This window comes from Embiotoca jacksoni, unplaced genomic scaffold (genome assembly GCF_022577435.1).
Source record: "Embiotoca jacksoni isolate LCO1_2020_lvr unplaced genomic scaffold, fEmbJac1.0.p SCAF_70, whole genome shotgun sequence".
Taxonomy (NCBI): domain Eukaryota; kingdom Metazoa; phylum Chordata; class Actinopteri; family Embiotocidae; genus Embiotoca; species Embiotoca jacksoni.
Window position 1 is genome coordinate 880554 of NW_027185426.1, and position 5000 is coordinate 885553.

Genomic DNA, 5000 nt, shown 5'->3' on the forward strand with positions numbered 1-5000 from the left:
AACTACAGACTGGACATAAAACTACAGACTGGACATAAAACTACAGACTGGACATAAAACTACAGACTGGATATAAAACTACAGACTGGACATAAAACCACAGACTGGACATAAAACTACAGACTGGACATAAAACTACAGACTGGATATAATAAAACTACAGACTGGACATAAAACTACAGACGGGATATAAAACTACAGACGGGATATACAACTACAGACTGGACATAAAACTGCAGACTGGACATAAAACTGCAGACTGGACATAAAACTGCAGACTGGACATAAAACTACAGACGGGATATAAAACTACAGACGGGATATAAAACTACAGACTGGATATAAAAGAGTTCGTAGGTTCAGGTCTGTAAAATGGTTCTGATCCAGAAGTGTCTTCAGCTGCAATCCCAGCGAGTGCCACTAGAGGTCGGCTCCAAAAAGCCTCCGGCTCCATAGACTCCCATTCAACTTCTGTCATCAAATCCAAAGTGAATAAAATGTGTCCATCAGTTATCTCGGTGTTGTTAGCTAAAGTCACTCCTTCTTATTAGTTTTCTGGAGGTCCATCTGAAAATAATCCCTCATTCATTAGAAAAGAAGATTCAAGAAGACCTGTTTTTGGGGGCGTGTCTGTTTGATTGACAGGTCTGTGGTGCAGTCAGGTTACAGCTATCGGTGGGCGGGACGTAGTATCGTCAGGTTTCCAATCAGATCGGTCAGATCCACCGCTGGCTCCTCCCCCAGCTCGTCCAAATATGGTCACTTCCTGCTCCAAACCGCTCCGAACTGGCAGGATGATGACGGACAGACCTGTCACCCAGCTGCTGCAGCATCATGTTACCGTGACAACGACACAAACAGACACACCGCTGTGTGACTGTCTATGAGTTTAAACATCAGAACAGGGAGACAACACTGTCCACACAGTTTTAGACTCTTTTGTCTCCGCTCTTCCCTTCAATGAAACACTTTGTCCACCGAGACGGACGGAGACAGATGGAGGAGACGGATGGAGACATGACTCGCTGTCCTGTTTGAAAACACGTTCAGATTGTTCGTTGTGCTCTCACAGCCGTCAGGTCATCACAGGAAGTTCATCAGAAACTCAACAGTTGCGGCTTCGTTCGGAAAAACATCAATTTATTTATCAGAATACATCACAAAACAAACTGAGAGACAACAGGAAGAAAAACTGGAGAAATACTGAAGGAATTTTTCAGGAATAAAGTCAAAGTCCCGAATTCATGAGAATAAAGTTGTAGTTTAAGAATGAAGTGGTAATATTAAAAGATAATTAGAATATAATTTAATAATCTGTGTGAAGAAAAAGCTAAAACCAGCTCGGTTCAAATATGACACAAATAAAATCTCCTGATATCAGAAAAACATAAAAATGATATCTCGTAATATTATATCTTCTTGTCGGGGGCCGATTATTCAGGAAATTATTATGTTTCTTCAATTAAAAGAGTAAGAATCAGTTTTATTTTCAGTTCTTTTTCCATCCTGATCCTCCCCCTTCAAAATAAAAGCATGTTCTCATTAACTGCTGCTCCGGTCCGACACTGAGGCTCCAACGTCCCTCTAATCCCTGTTGTCTGTGTGCCGTGACCTCTGACCTCTGACCTCTTTCCAGGCTGGCTCCGACCCTCTCAGGGTGGAAACCGTTGGTTCAAATGTCCCGACATGGAAAACAGGCAGTGACAGCAGATGAAGAGGAGGATGACGAGCAGCCTGTTTGTGCTCTTCATCACGCCGACCTCTGTGATGTTCAGGAGTCGACGCGGCGCCGAGTGTTTGCGTTCTTTATATTTATGATCCCGTGCTGCCAAAAACTCCCACAATCCCCTGCTGCAGGAGAGGAAGACTCCTTTTTTTTAGAGAAGTTTTGAACCAAGTATCAAGACAAGATGGCATCCAGCGTCCCGACGCCTCCAGTCTGACATCACCATCATGATCAGAGATCCAGATATGACGAGGAAGGTCAAAGGTCAAGATGCATTTTTATGACAAAGTAGTAGTTCCAGTTGTTACTATGCAACAGTTCATGCTTTAAGAGTAGCTGGGGAGGAGCAAGGACATTTAGCCCCGCCCATCTGATACCAGAACACCCCCCCCCCCCCCAAAAAAAAAAACCCAACATATCTGTGTTTGAGTCCTAATATGTGATGAATGGGAGAGAGTTTATCTAACGATAACTTGTGGAAAACATTTACTGACTTTGGATTTCAGGAGAGAACTTTAAAAGAATAAAAGCCTCAGAGTTCTTCAGATACTTTTATTATGAAGGAGCAGCAGGAAGTGTTTGAACTCTTTTCAAAGTTGAAATCTTCAGTTCTTATAAGTGAAAAAAAGACAGAAGCAAAACAAATCAAATCTTTTAAAGTGTAGTTGGTTTCAGAGCAGCAGCAGGCGGCTGGACCGGTTCAGCCCGGTTCAGCCCGGTTTAATAGGAACCAGGTGGAGGAATGTTTGAGGGCTGAGCTGCGGCTGAGTCCTCCACCCAAACATTGGCCTCATGTCATCAGACAGATGGATCTGCTGCTGGTTTCTGTCCGACCCGCCGTTAACTTGTCCTGAACAGATCAAACTAACTGAACTGGTTTATTTGGACTTTCAGTCACTGCTTATTGTTTGTTGTTGTTGTTGCTTCGGTTTCTTCATGAACTAGTTTTAATTTTCTCTGTGACACAACAACCATAAATCAGTTTTATGAAGCGGTTTCATGGTTTCTGGTTGTCAGCAATAGTTGGATGAGACTCTGGAGATATTGGACCGGGTCGGGATGTGGACTCTCCATCCGCTGAGGGTCCGTCTCCTCGGCAGTCACACGTGGTTCTGGTGGATGTCGTCTCGTTTCAGCTGGTTCTTCACCGGGACGAAGAGAAGGTCCAGTTTGAGGATGATGTGGTTCTGTTGTGTTCATCTCGAGCCGGGCCGGTTTGGGCCGAGTCAGAACCTCCGAGTCGGTATCAGTCCTTTAACGTGAACAGCAGCTGGTGGACTCTCCGGTTTATGTCATAAACTGTCACGAGCTCACGTGCTCCCCCTCGCGCACGCGCCGGTGCTCGCGCTCCGTGCTGCAGGTAGTAGCTCCGCCCCCTCGGTTCCGCCGCTTCTCCTGCTCCGGACGGACCGGCTGTTTCCTCCGCTGCTCCGGCCACAGGTGAGCTCCTCTCCCGCCTCCGTGCTTTCCTGCTTGCGTGTTCGCCGTGATGCCTCCTAGCGGAGCCGCCGTTACTCTCATTCACCGGCGTTAGCTCATGGCTGTCGGTACCGGGTACAAACAGGCTCGTCACAAGCGACCCGCAGACGCCCCGTAGTTAAATGTCCTCCCGGATTCGGTGTTTCTGCGCTGTTAGCCGAACTGGACGGGACGTTACCGGGAGGAAACGGGCCCCGGAGGCTGTTTCGGCCTCTTTGTTCTCCGTGAAGTTTGCTGGAAGTGATGTAATGTAGCCCCGGTGGGTTGTGAGCGGAGCAGATCTGCGCCGGACTCCGTTTGAAAAACCGCCTTTTTAACGCCACGCAGCCGGCTGGTCTCCTGCTGAGCGACGTGGTTCTGCTGTGTGCGCTTCATTTATCAGACCGCTCACACACACACCAGCCTTCGTGTTGTTTTCATGACATTTTAACTCCTGCCGTCTGGTCTCGGTGGTCTTCAGCTCCGGGACCAACAGGCACACCAGTTCTAAAAAAAAAAAGACGTATTTTCTTACGGAGTAAGTGCCGTGCTGTTGATGTGATTCCTCCCGATCAGAAGAGGGGTTCGTGTGGACTCCTGACAGTGACTGACTTGTGTTGTTCGGTGAGTACAAACTGGGATGTAAGCAGAGAAACTTTAAAGTGTAACATTTTGAAGGGAGTTTGGTGCGGTGGTGCAAGGTGGGATGACCTTTGGGCAGAATGTGATGGAATCTGCTTTTGTTTGACAGATTTAGTTTTAAATAAATTGTTAAGTCACGGGTGTGTTGAATAACTTGAGGATGACTGAATACTTGTTGAGCTCACTTCCTGCAGCATCAGTCTGTCTGCTGAGTCTTTAAACTTGGACTTGGTTGCTAATAATTGTGTCTCCACATGAATCATCAGTCAGAGACTGAAACGGTTTCTGATGCAGCTCATCAAACCAACCCAGAAGAGATTTAAATTAAAGGACATTATTCAGCAGTATTCATGGGAAAATAATGTGTTGGAGGGGGAGGGGGTGGAAGGAGGAGGAGGAGGAGCAGCTCCTCCCAGTCTGGATGATTTACTGTTTATTCACTGAACTGATGGGAGGAATGTGGGAGAGTGAAAATTAGAACAATACCTTCAGATGAGGAGGAGGAGGAGGAGGAGGGGGTGATGAAGGGGAACCAGCTGAAGGTCTCTCAGGGAGAACATTTGTCAGAGCAGCAGTGTTTTTGTAGTGACAGTCAGGTTTGAAGTGTGTCCTCCTCATCTGGACCGCTCCTGACCCGGGATCTGGTCCTGGTCCTGGTCCGGGACCAGATCCCGCCCTCCATCACCTCCTTCACCGTGTCCTAGACAGTGCAGCTGGTCTCGGAGCCTCCAGCAGCTTCACTGAGTAATGAAGTGATTGAAGCTCCACATTCCACAACTCTGAGTTATTTTGGGGCGCTGAAGGACGGCTGGAGATCCAAGAGCTCCGCTGTTAGTCATCCAGCCCCAAATCTTCCTCCAGACTGACGGCCAATGGGTCACAACCGACGGGTCAGAACCAGAACCTATGGGTCAGAACCTACGGGGAAGAACCAATGGGGCAGAGCCGACGGGTTATTATTATTATTATTACTATTATTATTATTTTTGGAGTTTATTGCAGATCTTTCTTTTTATTTGAAAATTTCAATTTTTCATTGATTTCATTATTGATTAATTGACTGATTTATTTTCTCAATCGATGGCTTCTTTGATTTGTTTTTAAAATGTCACAAAATCCAGTAAAATGTCAAGTTTTCAGCATTTTTGCAAAAAACAATATTGGAAACATTTAT